This window comes from Rousettus aegyptiacus, unplaced genomic scaffold (genome assembly GCF_014176215.1).
Source record: "Rousettus aegyptiacus isolate mRouAeg1 unplaced genomic scaffold, mRouAeg1.p scaffold_m13_p_13, whole genome shotgun sequence".
In the NCBI taxonomy this organism is placed as follows: Eukaryota; Metazoa; Chordata; class Mammalia; order Chiroptera; family Pteropodidae; genus Rousettus; species Rousettus aegyptiacus.
Window position 1 is genome coordinate 29,027,423 of NW_023416288.1, and position 21,860 is coordinate 29,049,282.

The following is a 21,860-nucleotide window of genomic DNA, read 5'->3' on the forward strand; positions in this document are numbered from 1 at the left end:
TGGGTTTCTATATCCCAAATTTCTTAGGGGTAGAAATGTAATCACATATAACATAAATATAGTTCATACATTTCATTTCCATGTTGATATCTATGGTGAGATAAGGATAGTTGTACTAGAATAAGTTTTGTAAAGATAATTTCATTCTATAAATAGCAGTCTCCAACTTTTTTAGCACCAGGGACTGGGGGACTGCTGCTCCTATGAGAATCTAATGCTTCACGATCTGAGGTGGAGCTGAGGCAGTGATGCTAGCGCTGGGGAGCAGCTGCAAATACAGATGAAGCTTTTCTGGCTTGCCTGCCACTCACCTGCTGTGTGGCCCGGTTCCTAACAGGCCACAGACCAGTATCGGTCCACGGCCCAGGAGTAGGGGACCCCTGTTATAACATAACTCATTTACATTATGAGTCCGCATTTGGCTTTTCGGCTCATATATATTCACCATTTTTATTCATAAGATTCATGAATCTGAAAAGGAGTTGATGGAAAATATGAGAAAATAAGTTTATGAATGACATGACACTAAATTTAAGAAGATTCGATTGCTCTTAGCTTGTGATTTTTTCTATGCCTTCTCTTTGTTTCTATAAAATGGGAATAACAACCCTTTTTCTCTGATTACTTTAGATGGGATGACCAATAAACTAAGATTGGTCAAAATTGTTTTTCAGATTATAAATTAAACAATAGGATTCTCTTTCCCAGAAGTCCTTGCAGATGCTTATTGAATCTCAGAGGTTCTGACTAGTTCATGAGTCCATCACTCAGCTTATCCTTCTCTAATGAGTGAGGATAGAATTCAGTTTTTTATGATCCCAGAAGATGTGTATGCAGCTCTGCTTCCATTTTTCTCCTATGATATTTTGAGGGAACTCTTAATGTTCATCCCATCAATTTCTACTGCCCTAATCTTTTGATTTAGGATAAAATAAAAAGAATTGCCATTAAATTAAACGTAACAGGATTTTCAGTTATGAAATATGAGTTAAGGAACAAAATTTATGACATGTTATGAATGTATTTGCTTTTGAAATTTTCACATTTTAAATTAATTGCAAAATATAGTTTTAAAAATAATAATCCCCTTGTTCTTAGGCTTTTAATTATTTCTTTCTGATTAATTATTGCCTGCCTCTGTGCAGGCGACCCATCACATTTACAAACTGGTTGATTTTTGCATATGGGCCCTAATAAACTTAAAACTATATGTTCTAAAAATCTGCTCTAATTAGTTTTCTTTCACGCCAACTGAATTTGACATTCTTGTTAAGGCATTAGTGAGTTTTTAAAAATATTAAGTTTATAAAGAGCTCCATTATGTTGATTGGTCAAAGATATTAAACTTGCTTTCCTGTGTTTGAACTCACAGATTTTCTGAGGATAAGAATTTTTAAATTGATTCTTTTTTGCCACTGGATTGATATTATTCTGCCATGTAGGCTCTGGACCTCTGCCATTGGGAGAGATCCTGCATGTACAGCTGAACAGCACACATGCTTGCATGCAAACGCACATGCTGACCCTGGGGAATATGGTCCACATGTCGGCATGTTTTTCTCTCTCTCTTCAGGGTTGTGTGTGGACGTGCATCCCTCAGATGGTATTGGGTTTTATGAAAATATTAGGGCTGAATAACATTTGTTTCACTGTGACATTTGCTGTCTCTTCATCAAAGAGTAGGTGCAATTGTGCTGATAACTCCTTTGCATTTTGCCCCAGGGACGTGTTACATTATCAAAAGAAGCAGCCACCCCTCTGTTCCAGTGCACACTTTTGACCATGATTCACAGGAGAAAACGCTCGAAACACTATGTTGACACGAAAAACTTAACTAGGCAGAGTCATTTCTAATGAGCAAGAGGAGAGCTCTTAGTAACTTAGATGAGCAGATGTGAAAGACAGCTAATGTTTCTGAAAGAAAATGGTTACTATGAAACTATAAGAATCCGCTAACTATGACCTCCGAACTATACCAGCAAATATAGAATTCAGATCACTTTGTCCTAAAACCAGCTCTAACTAACCACTAATAATCTTAATATCCTTGTGAGGTTTTTTCCCAGAGCAAGTAAGATTTACTGTCCTTTTAAAGATTGGATACCAATTCTCATAGACTTAAAAAGAAAACATTTATAGCCAATGCTATTGGTTGAATTTTGGTTTCCTATTTCAGTCTTCTATATAATGATTAAAAGTAGCAAAAGAATATCTTGATATAAAAAATAAGTGTTTCTTTTCAGTTAACCAAGACTTCAAATTAATATATGTTAAACTCTTGACCTCTACCCAAAGCAGTAGCTAAGAGAGAAGTAAAGATATTGGCTCTTGTTTGCCATTGCTGTGGAAGGTTTTTCCTTATTAAGCCTGACCTTCCTACCCCAGCAGACTTCACTCATTTAAAAAATTGAAGAAATCATTAAAAATCTTCCTGCAAGGAAAATTCTAGTTTTCACCAGTATTCTATACCAAGATTTTAAGGAAGAAATAATATCAAGTTATTCCAGGATATAGAGATCTAGCTCCTACCTGATAGAATAAGACCAATCTATGGGTAAAGGAAAATCAACTTAAAAATTTTTATCTGAAAATCTGCGAGTCAAAGCCCAGTGAAGCCAGTTTAACAATACTTTCGACCAATCATTAAAATGGAGTTCTATATACACTTAACATATTTTTAAAACTCCTACTTTGGTACTGTTCTCTGGTTGCATGTTAGTTACTTCCCAGGTAGCTTCAGACCTCATTCTGTCTTCTTTGTTTTCTTTAGGGTTGAACTGAGCACAAGTGGGTGAATTTCTTTCCCAGGCTTGTTGGTCAAAGCTGTGGTCAGCACAAACTTTGATCCAGACTACCTGACCCAGTTCATTCATAACGGACTAAGGGGTTGCTCTTGGGAGTTGGAGTTAGTTGGAGAAGCAGAGTTACCAGCTGAGCAAAACTTTTAGATTGATTAGGTCTTGTTATTCCCCACTACTCTTATCTATTTATTTACCTCTTACATCAGGCCCCTGGGTTCCTTCTTCTCCTTAGCCCCAAGTGCCTGAAATCTGTTACTTCCTACTTGTTTTAACATATAAAACATGCAGAGGTTAAATGCTAAGAATTAACGCTTCTCCTCTCAGTCGATTTTAAAAAAGATATAGTGGTGGGATAGACATTGAGTAGGAATGCATAACAGTATACTGAAATAGAGTGAAAGAAAATTTCTGAAAAATGGATGAACGAATAAATAAAATTGCCTTTTGGTAGTATACATGTTCAAATGGTTTATTTTTCGTGTGTGTGTGTGTGTGTGTGTGTGTGTGTGTGTATGTGTGTCTGTGGGCTGTTTTCTGGAGAGGTAATTTTATTTTTAATAGGTAAGATAAGCTTCATTTAACTGATTATAATCGACTAATGGTAACCATAGAAAATGGCCCTTGGCCTCCAGTTTTTTGCTCCCTTGCCAGTGAGTCAGCCTGCTTAGGGTGATGATTTAATTTTTATGGTGTTCAAATTACAAATTAGCATTTGCAAGTATAGATTTTGGGAGACTGTACTGAAGCTTAATAGAGTTCTCTGAGGATGGGTATGCCCCCTGGGCTACATCAGATAATTTCCTTATTAAAGTGAAAGGAAATTGCCTTTTAGTTTTCTGACAGCATATATTCTAGTCTTCATATCTGAGAAAGGCATTCATCTAACCTATAGAATCTCAAAACCTCATAATTTTCCTGTATCAAAATATTTGAGATCTTCAGTTTGCACACTGCTTATGGATGATGTTATCTTAGAAAAACTAAGAAAGTCAATTGTATATTTGCTTCTGATAATCACACTTGTTCATGAGCACAGCGTGCAATTCTAGCCCTTGACCATAGAGATGATGCTTCATAGTATTATTTGCACCTATGCTTGTAGTTTAACTTTCATGGAATTATAAAGAGGAAATAAAGCTTTTGAAAGTGACCAGGCTTGGTTTCAGGGCAGAATAAAGAATTATTTTTTTATTATATGAAAGTCTATGGCATAATGTAATGGCTGCATTTGGGAGGCAAAATTCATAGGTTTCTATATTTTTGTGGTTTTCAACATCATTCTATCATATCAAGAGTGAATTTTCTTGAACCATAATAGAAAATATTTAGAGTGAAAAGCTACTATGCTTTCATGTAAGGTAGATGAAACAGAAAAAAATTATAAAAACAACCTAATGCTCTACTGTGACTAACACTTGCAACTCAACCTGTTTAATAGACTCTGGAAAATAAACAATGGTTTCTAGAGAAAAGTAAACAAGCCAAAAAAGAGAAAATTAAATTAGTAGCATTCTTTCTGTGGGGAACCATATTAGCTGTGGAAAAGAATAACAAAGTCAGGCAAAGTCCATCAAAAAGTCGTGTGTGTGTGTGTGTGTGTGTGTGTGTGTGTGTGTGTGTGTGTTTACAGACGTGTGTATACATAAATACACACATACTTCTCACACATACATGGACTGTGGTCAGAAAAAAGTTTGGAGTCCTAAGTATTTGGCAAAATGATACAAACTAATAACAAGTTGATTTCTAGAATGCAAATTAACTCTGACACAGACTGATCCTATTATAAAATTATAAAATTCATAAAATTTAAAAATAAAAGTCTGTTACACAATACAGAAGTTATTCTAGATGACTTTAGGTGTAAAAAAGAGGACTTTCAATGAAAATGTTTCTTGTAAAATTGAAAGATTTTAAAACATTTTGTTTACAATTCAGAAAAAGGTCCCAAAAGCTCAAAAAGTTTTAGTTAAATCCAGTGTTTCCTAAAATGTTTATAAAATTGTAACCTAGTTATATAACATTTGCACACGATTTTGTTAGCAGCAATATTATGCTATCAGCTGTTTGATAACAGGATTTCTATTTTTTATATCATAAAAATAACACTTAAATTGGTACTAGGCAAAGCAACTGCTTTTTCTATCATCTTATTTTTACTGGCAAATTTGGACTGAAATTGTCACTTTGTTAAGAGTTACATTGCCTACTTGTATCTTCAGGACACCATCTGAAGAGAGATTCCCCAATTATTTTAAGGTCAGTTTAACTGTAATTACTGTTAGATTTTTTTAAATAAACTTTTAGAAGAAATATATTTCTTGTTTGGCTTCTGTGAGTTATTTTATTTGCAAGTTTGTCAGTACTGTTTAACCACAGGATTTAGTAGAATTTAAGTAATTTTAGCAAGAACAGTCTTCTAGAGGAAAAAAAAAGTCTCTCCTTACTCATTTATTGCTTATAAAATGCAGATGAGGGATGGGTGAAGGGTTTATACAACTGTGATTTGGATGCATCTAACTTTTTTGTTTTGTTTAAGAAAAATAATAAATTTGGAATAAATTGAATTATTTTATTGACAAGATTATGATACTAAAAATGTTTAAACTAATATGACGTTAGTCAGTTTTATATGATGATGATGATGATGATGATGATGATGATGATGATAGCTCACAGTAAGAGATACTTATAATGTGCTAAGCATTTACTTGTAAATTTAAGTAAATTGCCTCGTTTATTTATCCCAAGTGTTTGATTAGGATGAGAATACTGAAGCCCGGAGCTCAGTATTGTGCTCATAGTCACTATATTAGTAGGTGGTTATTTTTGAATAAGAACGTATCATTTGATATGACTGTCTCCTCAGATTGAATCAGAAACCTCAGCATTCGAAACTTCTAATCTTAACATTTAAAATAGAATGGGCTGGAAATTATAAATCTGTCATATAAAGAAATATCTTAACCTTTCAAGTAATATTATAGCATTTTCATTTCCATAGTTATCCCTCGCCAGTATTTAATTTCTGATAAATAAATTATTTGTTACAGCCTCTTATCTTCTTGTATCTTGGTGTCTTGTCCTCGGCCACTCCATATATATATATATAGTGGCTCCACTTCCCTGTCAATACTCCATGTCACCAGTCTTTGTAATTTTAGCTATGCTAGTGTTTATATGGTTTGGTTTTAATTAGAATTTCCCTGAAGATTCTCTAACTATTAAAGAAAGACATGGAATCTATCCTTTTTATTTATATCTGGATTTCACTTCTCATATTTGTGTAGGGTTTTTGCTTTTATGTGCATGAATGAGACTATGTATTTTCTGGTCTTGAAATCTTCTTGTTAGATTTGCTATCAGGATGTATTTGCATAATGAGTTGGTCAATGTTCTCAAACTTTTCTATTTTGGAAAAATTTTGGTGTTATTTCTTCCTCAATTTTTGGCTCACTGTACTGGTAAATCCTGGAATTTTCTTTGTGGAAAGATTTTTAATTACGGGTTCAAATTTTTAAGTACTTATATGACTATTCCATATTTCCTAGTTATTCACTTATCGGTTTTGTATGTTTTTCTTTTTTAGAAATTTTTCCATCTTATTTAAATTTTCCATTTTTCTTTTTTTTACACAAAATTATTTTATGATATATTTGAAGTATTTAGCTAGGTCTTTTATATTCTTATTTTATGCTTTGTGTTACAATTAAATACTACTTTATTTCATTGCTCAATTGTCATTACATTAGCCACTAGAAGGTATAAATTTTTAAGTATATATTTTTCTTGCTAGAATATAAACTTCACGAGGATGAGTATAGTATCCTTTTTATCCCAAAAGGTTAGCAAAGAACCTGACACCTCAAAAAAATCAATATCCATTTCTCATAAAAATCAATTCATGAATGGTGAATAAATGGAACCCGTTAAGATGAGAAAATAGCATTAAACTTATACAGTGTTTAGTGGTTCCTGAGTTGTCTTCATTTTCTAAGTTCTTCGTTTTTTAATTTTCTCTACCTACAGACTACCGTATAGGGGAAAAATAGTTCATACAAATATAAGCATTAAAAAAAAAACAACTCTTCGTATGGTCAGACTCTACATGTTTATGAGGATGAGATCATTACCTTGGGTATGTCTCACTTCGGTCTTTTTTGTGTGTGTGCTTCTTAGTCATCCTGCCATTCCTTCATGATTTATGTTCACCTACTCTTAATTCGGACTCAGGCATAATTGTGCTAGACTTGGTGTTTTTCCATAGAAAATGAAACCACCAGATTTTAGTTTTACTTCATTGGCCAGGGTGACTAAATCAAAACCTATGAGGAGGTGAGAAGATTTTTGTTTGTGTGTGTGCATGTGTGTGTTTTGACTGAAAAATAATATTAGTTTTTTATAATCTTCCTTTTTTACTTGAGAGAAGAACAGTAGATTTTTCTGTTCAAATTTGGAGATTTCTCACTATTATTCACCATCAAATACAGATCTCATAAATCAAAGAGCAGTTTTAAATGTCATATGTGTATATACTATTTCTGGGAAACAGCATAGAGTGATATTTTTGGAAACTGTGGGTTGACCTTGCAAAACTCCCATTAACAAGAAAAAAATCACATTTCAAATGGTGACACATCTAACAGGGAACTCAAAAGAGCAAGAGAAAGTGTGTAGGTGTTCAATAGTAACAACCTAATGGTACCACATTGTATTTCATGAATGAGAGCAATTCACAGAGTTCTCACAAGCAGAACTTCATGCAAGAACATAACTGTCTAGTAGCTTTTTTTTATCATTCATTCTATTAACATTTTTCAAGTCCCTACTAAGTATAGGCAAGATCCTGATTGCTCTGAAAATGAAAATGATTAAGTTAAAAAAAAATCAATTAAAAAATGGGCAGAGGTCCTGAACAGACATTTCTCTCAAGAAGACATATGAGAAGATAATCAACTTCATTAATTATTAGGGAAATATAAGTCAAAACCACAATGAGATAGCACCTCATACCTGTTAGAGTGGCTGTAATTGACAAATAACAAGTGTTAGAGAGGTTGGAGAGGAAAAAAGAACCCATATACACTGCTGATAGGAACGTAATTGGTACAGCCACTATGGCAAACAGTATGGAGGTTCCTCAAAAAATTAAGAATAGATTTACCATATGACCAAGCAATTCTTCTTCTGGGTATCTACCCCTAAATTTGAATATATTTATTCATAAATTTATATGTACCCTGGTGTTCATTGCAGCATTATTCACAGTGGCCAAGACATGGAAATATCCTTTGATAGATGATTGGGAAAAGAAGATGTGGTACATATATACAATGGAATATTATTCAGCCATAAGAACAAGATTCTATGCATTTGCAACAATATGCATGGGTCTTGAGATAGTGATGCTAAGCAAAATAAGTCAGACAAAAAATCGAGAACCATATGGTTTCACTCATATGTAGGATATAAAAATAAAATCAACGAATGAACAAGACAAACAAACAAAAACTCATAGACACAGACAACAGTTTAGTGATTACCAGAGGGAAGAGGGGAGAAGAAAGGTAGATAAGGGTAAAGGGGGTCAAAATATATGATGACAGAAGGAGATTTGACTTTGGGTGGTGAACACACAACGCTATAAACAGACGATGTATTATTTATTGAATTGTACACTTGAAACCTACATAATTTTATTAAGCAATGTCACCCCGATATTCTAAACTAAAAAAATTCTTCGTGTAGCTCAGTTTGATGGAGAGAACTCAGCTCTTATAAATGTATCACTCGTAGTATTTGTTTTAGATCTAATGAATTGTAGGTAAGAGCAACTTCAAGAATAAAATTATGCTGCCTAAATATGTGTGTTCTTACATTTAATAAGCCAATTACAAAGAGGACTGTAAGGGAATATGTCAGCAATTTAATAGAGAGGATCTCTGTGTGTTACTAATTAGTGATTTTATAAATATTTCATGGTTACTAAAACAAGTATATATTTCTTTAAAATATATTTCTTTGAGAGACAAAAAAAAACAAAAAATTACTTATTTTAAGCTACTATAATTTGCTTGGTTAATCTTTATGTTTCCTTGAATTTACTTTCATAGTGCTTACTATTAAGTTAAAATTAATTTTTTTGAAAAGCATTAAAATGCAGAGGTAAGAGAACCATCTTTCACTACAGACGTTAGATAATCTGCATGAGAATCTCTTAATGCAGGTGTTGCAAACTTTTTCTAAAAAGACCAGATACTAAATTTTTCAGGCTTTGTAGTCCCGATAGTTTCTGTTATAACTGTTCGAATCCTCTTTCCTACAGAAGAACAACCACAGATGTAATATGTAAACAAATGAATGTGGCTGCCTTCCAATAATACTTTACTTAGAAAACAGGCTGAGGTTTACGCCTATTATGGCACTTGTTAAAAATGCAAAGACAGTAGTTCTCATACCTCCCTGAATCTAATTCTAAAGAAATAAGCCCTTGGAATTTGTGTGTTTACCCAGTTTTCAATATTATTTTTATTTACTATTTACACTGCATTTTGAAAATTTCCATTCCCTTTACCTATCAGGATTCCTGAAGCACAAATTTGTCCTGACAGTATCCCTGAAAGATTTCCAGTTAGCATGACTACTTTGATGTTTGTGGAGCATACACTTAGCAGGTGGAACCTCTATATCAAATAATTGACAAGGAAACTATGGAGGGAAAATTTCTGTTCAGCTAAAGTTTATATAAAAATGAAAACTCTAAGAGAGCAAGGACCTTTTCTCCCCTGTTGACTGCTATATTTCCAGTCCCTAAAAATAGCTTAAGTGCCTGGCGTAAGGTAGATGTTTTGATAAATATTTGCAGAATGAACAGAGGCACTTTTCCACTGCTTCACTCTCAGCATACAATGATGCTCTACATCCAAGTGACCTGACTGTCCCTGTGTTTGATAACCAGGCACTCAGGTTCTAGCCACAGATTTCATGTTTTTTATACCGTATCTTTCAGTTTTTATCCAATGTTCCATCTCTTTTGAGTAATTTGGGTGTTCTGAATCCTGCCCTCAATTCTATCATTGTTCCAACATTCCCAGTTTCAAAACAGGATGACATTTATAAGTGCCGATGATTATATTAACTAAGGATCTTTTGGCTGTAAATATGGCCAACTTAAATGGAGGGATACTTATTAAGTAGATGAGTTAGGTGTGATCTATGGCAACAGGGATCTGTGGACCCTCTCTCTGGAATGCCACCCAACATAACTCAGCTCTCAACCTGTCCTCACCTCTGGCTTTTGCACATACTGTGCTCTGGTGCTGATTTAAAATTTTTCTTAAAGAGAGATTGGAATTGGCCCAGCTAAGATCAAGTCCGTATTGTTTAGTCTAATGATTTGGCCACTGGGGTACCATTGTGTACTCTGTGAGTTACAATGCCTTCCTGCATGTAGTTTGATTTAATGGTGAGAACTCAGCTCTTACAGGTGTGTGACACCTATAGAAGGAAAATCAGAGACTGTTACCGAAAGGATGTGGGAGGGATAAAGACACACTAGGAATACCCAGCTAGTTTAGACGTGCTAATTTTGGTACCCTTAAAAAATACCTGTTAAGTGACTATGGACTTTGGTTTAGTAAAGCCCATTTCATGTTTTAAATTGTGCTACTAACACAAAACAGGCTGCAGAAATGTAAGGGGTCCATGGCAATATTTCTCTCTATACTACTTGGGATGGTGTTGGTCTGTAATTGCTGTGGGCTTCCTTCCTCCAGACCTGAAGATTTGCTTTGGAGCCCTGCCTTAGCTGCCTTTAGCTAGAAGATTTGATTTTCAATCCTGTTTTTGCTTTTAGATTATATTTATTTATAATATCTATCCCTGCTTATTTCCAAGAAAAGATTATTACTGGAAGGTTTCAAATCAAATTTCATGGTAAGAAATAGCACAGATAATATTCAGGCCACTCCTTCTAATCTTTTCACCTCTGGTTCTGTCCCTCATTAGCTGCCACCTAGACAAGCAATGTCACAGAATGGTCCTGGACCTGCTGTGCAGCATGAGGGCTCTGAGAAAGAATTAAGTTCTTTTCCACTTTACGACCCCACCTCCCCCATACCTAACCCCCTCAACCTCTGTCTTTATTCTGTCATTGTAATCTGCAAGGATGGACAGCTTCTGACTGCTCTCTTCTCCTAAAGTATCTTCTTTACCTCTCCCCACTCCTTTCTTTGCTCCAGTTCCACTGGCCTGCGTTGTTCCACTGACATAGTTGCTGTGTCCATTGCAGACACACAGTCTTTTCCCTCTGCCTGGAATGTGCCTTTCCCACATATTTACAAGGCCGGCTTCTTCATGTTTTTCTGATCTCAGCCCAAGTGTCACCTCCTTAGCAAGATATGACTTCTCTACCACCTTTCTAAATGGTCCACGTCTCCTAGAGTCACTCTATCCAATTATCCGGTTTTATTTCAGTGTTGCGATGATCACTATCTGGAGTCTCACTTCCTTGCATGCTTGTTTGTTGTTTTCCTCCCCACAATAGAATATAAGCTTCATGACAACATGGATTTTATCTCTGATCTATACCATGGATTTAGAACAGTGCCTAGTATGCTAGGTGCTCAATGAACAAATGAATGAATGAAGGCCAATTTGCAATTTCCAAATCATTTTTGGTGTACAACAATCCAAAGGTACAGCCATCCAGACAGACCCACCTATCTGGGATATATCAAAGCCAGGAGAACAAAGTTAAGCCATCAGCCTCTTTCAGACTGTGGGGAACAAGAGATCACTGGACTGGCCGAATCCTTGGTCCCAGGAACAAACATCTATTCAAGAAATGTGCTCGGGATTTGCAGCAGCTTTTATGCCTATGCTCTTGTGTTACCCTCTTCATTATCTTTGCCAGCTCTCTGTTTGCAGGGCTCAGCTGAGAATTTGACCAGGCTGGGAAGAAGTAACATAGTAGGGATAATGGAAACTTAGCACAAGGCATACCTCTAACATTAACTCAGAGCACTTATTTTTGGTTCATCCTTTTATAAGGCCTAATCATCTTAATTCTGTTCAGTTGACAGTACCTATATATACATTAGCCTCATGAACCTCTACAGGACAGTATTTCTTTTCTATTCTTATGTAGCACAGTAGCTGAAATGCACCTGTGCATGTACATGTAGACCAGCGACAGCATTTCTGAAAAGTGTTGCACAAGTCAAGCCATAGCCTTAGCCACTAAAATGATCCCTGATCTTAAAAGGCATAATTATTTTGAAAAATTTTGAGGTAAATGTAAAGACAAAAGGTATGTCATTTTTTTCTCTAGCAACCATCCCCCCAACTCCCAATACCTCCTCTTAGGCAGCATGCTTAATAATTCATAGGTCTTTAATGTATAAGTGGTTTACTTCTCACTGTCTAGAGCCTCATTATGTTTTCCTTAGAGCTTCATGCTGATGGATTGACGTGTTGGTGAAATTATTTTAAATAGTTTTAAGTGGGCTTAAAATATTTCAGAAATCAAAGTCTTAGACCTCTTTGGGTAGAGTCTAACAGAGACCTTATGCTATATTAACTGCACAATAAAAATGTGCAGTGAATAATATACAGTAAATAATAAGGCTCTTGTATGAGTTTATGGTGTTCCATACACATCGCTTAAAATGCAGAAATAAAACAAGTAGATCTTGCCAGGCCCTAGTGCTTCTCCACTTCTTATCCTGCATTATTTTAGGCATAAGAAGAGTTGGAGACAGAGGCTGGCACCCCAATATTTGTCTAGAGAAGTCTGTTTCTGTCTTTCTGCCCAACACTGATCTGAGCCTTGGTAATATCTCGTAAATTTTTTCAATATATATGCGTGTTTGGAAACATACTTTAGAAGCTAAATTAAGTTAAATTTAAAACAGCAATATAATGTGGCACAATGTTAGAAATTGATAAATAAAAGGTATATTAATTTTTTTTGTATTATTCTTGCACCTTTTCTGTAAATCTTAAGTGTTCTAAATAAAGTATTGAACAGAATATCAGCAACGTGATGGGCAGTCAGCACTGTGGTTTTCCATCTCAGTTATCTACCTGTAACTGCCCCTGTAGCATCTGATTTTCCCTCGGAGACTCCAGCCACAATAATCTCCAGGGAAGGCTCAGCTTAGCTGACGAAATCAGAGACCTAAGGAAATGAAATTTGAAGAAATAAAGCTTGTAACTAATTCTTAGAATGCATGCAAATGGTGCTGAGGAAGTAACATTTTATAACAATAGAATTTTCATCTTTTATTTGCATATATTTTATTATCTTTGAACTATAGTTTTTCCTTTGGGAGAGTAGGTCTGGTTCATTACCAAATTTTAATAAATATTTACATTCTCAAATAGTTTAAAAGCAAGTTTGAAATAAATAATAAATAATGAGTCTATGGCCTTGCTACCCTGAACAAGCCCAATCCCCTCTCATCTCAGAAGCTAAGCAGGGTCGGGCCTGGCTAGTACTTGGATGGGACACCAACTAGGAAGACCAAGTGCTGTAGGCATAAAAAAAAAAGAAAAGAAAAAAGAAATAATGATTACTTTATATATTTATCTTGAACCAAAATTTATATTCTTTAGTTTTAGGATATTAGAAACTGCTAATAAAAAGGCAATACTAGAAGTTTGAATGTCAGAGGCAAAAAACAGTGAGATTTGAAATGACCCATATCAAGAATCTGGAATACCCAGAGGAAGAAAAGTGAATGAAAATACTACTAGAAGGAAGGGAGAAAGGGAGAAAGGTGAGGGGAGGATTGGAGAGAGGAGGGAAAAGGGAAAGGAGGGAAGGGAGGAAGGAAAAAAAGGAAGGAAGGAGGAAGGAAGGAAGGAAGGAAGGAAGGAAGGAAGGAAGGAAGGAAGGAAGGAAGGAAGGAAGGAAGGAAGGGTGGGTTAGAGAGAGGGAGAAAGCAGGAGTAGAAAGGAAGGAAAGAGAAAGAAAAAAGGGATAATTTAAAAAAAGAGATATCTAGAAAGACAACATTGTATGAATACTGCTGTCTTCACTTAGTGGGAAGCATATCATGTAGTTGAAAGAAAATCAAATAAGTGTTATTGAACTCTAAAACGTTGTTTATCATATGTGGTTAATTTACTTTGTGGGTTTTGTAGAAGCGCAGGCTGCAAGCAAGGCCAGGTGTAGTGTCATGATCAGGTAGAGAGCCCTTTGCCTGACAAAACATCCTGCTGTGGTTAATTGCCAGGCCTTGATCTTTTCACCCAAGGAAGCTGCTGCCTTAGTAACAGATTACTGAAGTGGGCCAAGAGCCATTGGCCCTTTTACCATGGTGTCTGAACCCACGCAAATTGTCATATCACCAAATGGTCTGCTTCTAGAATGGAGCAGTTCTGTCTGTGGAATGAATGGGTTAAATTTTCTGAGTCATGTTTTAATGGAGATCTAAGAGTTAATTTTTCAGAGGGTGCCAGGCTTCTTCGAAGCAGGGCTCTGGGTAAATATTTTTAGTTACCATCCCCTTTGTCCCTGGAGATATCCTACTATCATTATCAGAATTTTTTTTGTATTATTTTAGAAAGAAGTTCATTTTGTAGCTCCACACGAGGCAAAGGTGGCAATTGGACATTAAATCAATGCTTTAGCTGTCAGCATGGAGATGCATTTTTTTTCTAATTTTACTAACACTCTAGCCAGTCACCATGCCTCCCTAGTCCATGCAGCTGCATAATTATACATCAGATCTCCAAAATGAATTAGTTTATTTTTAAAACAGCTAATTGCCTTAGTGGAGTCATGTTTTACCAGAAGCACAAAAGGGCTTTGTTCATTGCAGGGAAATTTTCTTCTGGAATGACTGTGTTAGGGTCTAGCTTCTGTGAAAGTCAGTCATAAACGGAAAAATATCAGCAAAATCCACTAAGATCACTAATATTCCCACCATCCCATTGTGATCTCAGCATTATTTACCCTGTAGGTAGCTCTATGCAATCTTAAAATGTCTTATTTAGGAATTTTCCATGGTACAACGATACGCAGTAGAGTCCCTTTACATGCATATTTTTTATAGCATAGCTTAACTCTCATCTCTTGAAACCAAACTATGTATTTATGAGACAAATCTCCCATTGCATTTTTCCACCACCATTGTGGGTGATAGGCAAATTCTTTGAAGTCAAAATTCTCTCTATTACAGTCGTAAACTTGAACTTTTTAAATTTTGATTTTGGAAGCTATCGTATTTACATAGAAGAAGCAGGTGTCATATTTAAGTTATGCCACTCTGCTTTGGAAATGTTTTCAGAAAACACTGATTAGAGATTGTTTGCAATAGGTAGCCCTATCGACTACAAGTGTCTGTTGGTGTGTCCCCACAGGGTGGCATTACCTTGGCAAATTCATATTAGCAATGCCCACAGGGACAAGTGGATTTAACCAGAATGTCAAATGAATAGTCCCAGTGAAAAGTATTACTCTAGGAGACAGCACCCTCATGACCTCTGACCAGCAAATTCTGGGAAACCAGATTATAATTAGAAGGTTGATGGCAGAATTTTGACTGAAACCCATGCTCGTTAGTTATATGGTTTGAATGTTTAATAACATGAGGCTGAAATGACTGGATGGATTTGCCTCTTTGACCCAGATGTGGCAAGACCACCACAGAGAGCCTCGGATCTGGCCCCAAACCCAGTATGATGGTTTCTGGACTTTGTTGCATTCCCTAAACAGGCAAATTTAACTCCTTAAATGCTTGAAGGTTTACAGCATTAATGAAGATGTTTGACTACTATAGACATCTAATCCATACCACACAGTAAAACTTTGCTTAAAAATTCCCGATACATACTTTCTTACTTCCCTTAATGTTTCTACCTGGTAGCCAACAATCTTATCTCTGAGTGTGTGTGTGTGTGTATTTTTTTTTTTTTCATTTTCTGTCCAGAGAGCTTCTCGAATATATTGTATTGTCTTGAGCAGTCAAACTCTGGCTCCAGCTTTGTATTCCCACCCAGAAAAGCGAAGCCTGCAGTTAGCTAAACCCTTCTTTTGTTTTCAAAGTTTTACTATTTAAGTTTGCCATCTGGAGAGCTCATCTTTCACGCCAAATGATTTTTCACCTAATAAGTCCTAGGAAACCATTCTGCTGCTAAGAAAAATAGGACTTTGTATTCCTAATTATGGAAATTCACCACCCCGGGACTGAACACCTTCTCCCCAAAGCAGAACTTAGCTGGGCACTGACAGTATTCTGTGTGAATCCTACCTCCAAGGAGAACACCTTTTCCTATGGATCTTTTATTCAATAAAGTAATTAATTATATCACAGTCAACTGCGATTAAGCTGAAATACATTGTATATTATATTATTAAAGTTGGCTCCCCAAGAACTTGAATGTAAGGGAAATAATAACCTTCGAGAGCTAAGTTATCCCCATGAACCGATAGTTTAATACTTGACAGTAGATGACTAAAGGTGTCCAGAAAAGTCCAGTATCTAATTTGTCAAAATTTCTAAACTAAAGCCGGCAGAGGAGATGATTAGTTTTACATATAAACAGCCAAACAAGGAGACACACATTTATGTGAGGAATCAGAAGACTATATTTACCAAATGTAGTTGAGACAGGGTATTTATGAACACCAAATTGTGTGCATATGGAGAAAATGGAGAGAATACTTCTTTACTCGTAAAATACATTTTTATAGCTTAGGAGCTTTAAGAAGGTCTCAAAATTTATTTCTGGTCACATTTCCTAGTTTTGTGAATCTTTGAAGCTTAAAAGTGGTGAGGAGCTTATACTTGACAGATCACAAAAGTGAGATTTTTCAGAATTTAATGGTATGTTGGTTCTTAGTATTTGCCATTATTCTCAAATTATATTTATCTCGAACAATCGTGAAAATCAAGAGAACTTTAGAATACTTACACATTTTCTTTGATTTATTAATAACTGTTCACAAAATATAACTGTCTTCTGCCCAATCTGCTGGTGGTATATTTATTTAGATATTTTATTTTTATTTATTTTATTATTTTTTTCTTTTTAATTTTTTTTAGGCGAGGCAACCCTTGGTTGACCTCACAGATTACAAGGACTTCGTCATTTTACAATCCCTTATTTGTTTTTTTTTTTTTTTTATGCCCACAACACCTGTTCTTCCTAGGTGGTCTCCTATCCAAGTACTAACCAGGCCCAACCCTGCTTAGCTTCTGAGATCAGACAGGATCAGGCTTGTTCAGAGTAGCATAGCCATAGACTTATTTAGATATTTTAAATAACAGTTCCAGTAGTTTTCATTCTGTTAAGTTAAATTGTGTTTGCCTATCGCAAATGTACCTACACTTAACAATCCTTGCTTTTGACACTAGAGACAAAGATCAGTCCATACTTTAATTGCCTGAGGGCTATCAACAGACATGAAGCTTTCCTTAAAGTAGTAATTATCTTTGGAAAAGAAATCGTACTTTTAAGAGCAATTTATGCATTTACTAATTCTGTGCCGCACTCTTGAGATGATGGGCTGCGCATTAGCTCTTTCCTTTTATGTTACATTTCTTAATTTGGAAATCAACTTTTATTTCAGGTGCCATAGTAATTTCTCATTGTTGACAGCAGAATTACAATGAGAAAATCTTGAAAAGAATACATTTAGTTTAAATTAAGCAAAAAAAAAAAAAAAAAAGTAAGCTTAGCCAAGATTCAATTTAGGATTTTACCTAGAATATTTTGTGGCTTTAGAAAACACAAAATGTTGCCACTTCAAATGGAAATTTCTTCAGAAAATCTAGCCTTCATTATATGAAATGTTTGTAACAAAATAAACTTTTGCTATCCATGTGTTAGAGTTCTTATTACTCAACGTTTTTTTAGTAATACTTGGCATTTATTATTAGACTTAATTTTTACCTATCTGCTGGATTTATAATTGTATCTCCCTGTGGATTAATTTTTAATTTCCTGATTATTAGTAATTTTAAACATATTTCATATTTAGATTGGACATTCCTTTTCAGTGAATGCCTATTTTTATCTTTCATCTACTTTATTATTGGATTGTGTCTTTTCTAATTGATTTGTAAATATTATATTCTGAATACTAATTGTTGGTTGATTAAATGCACTGTAAATGTTTTCTCCTGATATGTCATTAATTTTCTTTCTTTTTTAATTGTGTGTTTCCACAACAATTGTATTCTTATGTCATATTTATCAGTCTTTTCCTTTATGTTTTTCATCTTACCAATCTGTCTCTAATCTGAGGATTTGAACATATCTTTTATATTTTTTTCTTCTAAAACTTTTACAGCAGTTTGCTCTTTGTTTATAGATTATTAATCTCATTGGATTTGAGTTTGTGAGTGTGTGTTATGTCCCTAAGTGTGTGTAGTTTAATATAGAGATCTAATTGCTGTGGATCCAATAATGTAACATAGAGAATTATCTTAATACCATTTATTGAAAATCTTCACTTATCTGTGGGACTAGTGCTAAATTTTCATATATATGTGGGCCTAATCTTTGTCTGTTCTGTTATCTTATCTATTTGTTTATATTTGAACCAATAATATATTCTCTTTATAAGTTAACAGATGAGTCTTGAAGGCTGATAAACCACGTTCTCATTTTGATCTTCAAAATTGTCATGGTTTTCCTTAGAGCTTTGCTATACTATATAAATTTTAGAATTAGCTTGTCAATTAAAAATGATATTAATATTAAATACTTATTTTTATCTATCCTTGGACACAGTCTCTCACTACTTTTTTTTTCTTTGCAGTCTTTTATCTATGACTTCTTAAATGGAGGGCACTTTATCTAGTTTAATCATCACTCAGGGCTGCCATTGACATTATTATTCACATTATTTTAATATTCTGTATTATGCTAATGATTTATTATAATACATAATATTGAGGTGTATAAGTAGGCCTGTGTATGCCAACACTCAATTATACAAGATTACGAGGCTTAGAGAACTTTTAAATATGCTAATGTATCATTATAAATCTTTATAATGTTTATGAAGATGTTCCTTATCCTTTATTTTATGAATTTATCTCTAACTTTTTTGAAATTAGAGGATTACCTGTTTTTATCAGCACCTGTTCCTCCTTTCTATCTCTTTTTCTTCTAATCTGTTACCAATTTACTTGCTAGAATTTTGTGGAAGAGAAAAATAAATTGGTTTCAAGTATGGGTTTAAGAGATAATAATTAATTAGCTACGATTTATTGATCAACTACCTGTACCAGTGTTTGTGCTAAACATTTTACATGCCATCAGAGCAGCACTGTTAGGGGGTGTGGTAATAGCCAAAATGTAGATAAAACTGAGGATAACTTGTCGGGGTAATAAAGTTGGAATGTCTGTAGTCAGGGTTGAATCCGAGTCTGCTTTTCTCCCTGCACCATGTTGCCTCTGAAACATAGCAAGATGTAAAATTGAAGTTTAATCAGATACATCATTATGAAATAACGTAAAGCCAAACAACCCGTGAAGGAATTACTACCCCCCTTTGTCCTAAGGCCCATGGAGTTCCTGGTTTGCCAGATCGTTTTAGGAAGAGTGAGCAGGCAGGAAAGAAAGAGGCACATGGAAGCTAGACCTGGAGCAGTGTTTGCAATAAGCTGAGAAGAGCACATCCCATATATCCAAGCAGTGGACTTAGAGGAAATAGAGTTTAAGATGATCAGTTTGTTCTGCTACAACTCATGTTCCTATAATAAAAATTAAATCAACTATGATTGGTAAATATGGGATAATGGAAGTATAAAGTGGATGTCGGTTCATAAGTGATCTTTTTCCAGGCACGGGGAAACAGAAAAATAGGAATACAATAATAACTTTAAGTAAGAAAGGAAAAAGAGCAAGCTATTAATTGGGCTGATGCATTGCCTAGAGGAGCCATTGTGACTATATTTAAGAAACTAAAATCTAGTGCCTGCATCCAGAGAGTCCCTCACCACAGAGGCGTGTGATGACTTGTGCAGCTGTCGTCTCATGGCAGGAAGCTTGTCCTCCAAGGCCCATCAGAAACGCAGCCCCTGCCTCAGCCCCTCTCAGCAGTGGCTCGGCACCCACTGATCCTTTGCCATGTCCTATCTATTGTTTTGCGCATTTGTCTATCTATCCACTGTAGCGACCTGTGGCCAAATTGAGCTATTGTTTTTTGTTTTATAGGGGGTACAGGATGGGAGGGTCCAACTTATTTCCTCAATTAACAATGACAAATATTAATAATGATATTAGATGATAATAATGATGATGGTAGAGATAGTGGTACATTTACAAAGCAACATAGGTTTCGAATAGTCTACTGATAACCCTCTTATTCCACAAACTAGTTATTTAGGGTGCACATTTAAAAGAATATGAATTTTCTCTAGAATACAATTAATGTGTTATAGCCGACATGCATGTATCATACATATCCTTTCTGGTATTCAAAAATTATAAATAAAGGACATATCTTACTTGCATATTACTTTTGGGTTACTTAAATGTATATTCTTAACCAAAAACTACTGAATGCTACAGGACACCTTTATAAGCGTTATGTTTTGTTCTGTTTCCTTCTGTTTACTGTTTGTCTCCATCAGTCATGTTTTATCCCAGCATCCATTACGAAACCCAGAAAATTTCTCTTTAACTTAAGACTTTAGGAAGATCACAAAATGATTTAACATGCTGTATCTGTATACTGATTTATTTTATTATGTGAAGTAATGCAAAATTATGTATGAAAAACGAAGAGTCGTGACACGAATCTTCGGTTCCTATCTCACCTTTGTCATGCCGAGCTACGTCCGGTCTCGGTTCCTTGTCTTGCACAGTCTGAATGCTGGAGTTTCTCTTCTGGGTGGACCACACTCTGGCACGGTGATTTTTGTCTGGTTGTTACTTTCTCACATCGAGACCCTTACTATTATTCGCAGAAAAACAATTAGGCTCTGTGTCTGTAATTGCCTGTGAGTCACTTCAAGTGCCAAGTATTCACCACCAGCATTTCTAAATGTTTTTTTTTCCCCTCCAATATGTTCATCAAATGCCTGTTTCAGTTGTGTTGTACTGAGTCATGATCGCGCAGTCAGGAGCCTCTCATGTCCTAACCGAGCTCTGCATTTTCCCTGCAAAGCTGGGGCAATGAAAAATATCAGATTCTGCTCTTTCTGGCAAGAAGAGAAGGAGACTGAACAGAAAACAGGGGCAGAACCATGTACCCTGATCTTTTGTGATGGATGCCAGCATGCCCTGTCTTTGATGATAGAAAGGGTCTCCCTGGCTGCTACATTTCAGGGATATCTTTTTAACTATTTCCTCCTTAAGTAGCTATCATTTGTATTTTTGTCTCCATCTTAGCTGTGTTCCAGCACTAAATACTTGGCATGTTGTTCTATTATTCAAATATTAGAAATTAATATGACAGAAGGGTAAAAAAAATCTATTAGAGGTTTAAAAACATGCATTATGAGAGAATACTTTTCTTTCTTAATTCTGAGGTATTCTTTTATAATTCATGTTGAGCCTTTTTTTCCTTTCTTTCTGGAGCAGCATGGCACATTTTCAAGGATGCAGTTCTAGGATTCAAAGTACGTGATTTCCGCCCCTGGGCCACAAGATCAGTGTTACCGTGTGCACACCGGCTGCCAGGTGTGCCACACTACCCCTTCTGGTCATGCTCACTTCACCTGAACACCTAAAGTCCTTCTCCCAGAAGCCTTTGAAAGAACCAAGATTTGTTGAAGGAAACAATATATGTTGTATAAATGTAGGAAACTCTTAAAACAGAACAAAGGCTAATTTATTTTTTACAGTATTGGTCAGAAGTGTTACTTTTGCTGTTGCTGCAGTTTTCCCAGTAAGCAAAGTAGCCACAGAAAACAAAACACTGACTTACGCATTTGACGTATGCTACAAAGACAGATGAAAGAAAAGGAAAAAGTATGGACATTCATGGGTAAGGAAACTGTGCTTAGGTTTGGGGCAAGAGGAAAATTGATGTCTGATTTATGTATGAGAAAACAAAAGCATCGGAGGGTGCCATGTGACCAAATGTCTTTA

General features: G+C 35.3%; 1 protein-coding gene and 1 pseudogene across 18 annotated transcripts in view; one reads left to right on the plus strand and one right to left on the minus strand.

Moving 5' to 3' along the window:
• The window catches only part of HDAC9 (histone deacetylase 9), an 824,368-nt gene that overhangs the window by 329,868 nt on the left and 472,640 nt on the right, over nucleotides 1-21,860 (plus strand). The gene's annotated exons all lie outside the window — the stretch shown is intronic.
• On the minus strand, nucleotides 16,938-17,056 carry LOC118610979 (annotated as a pseudogene).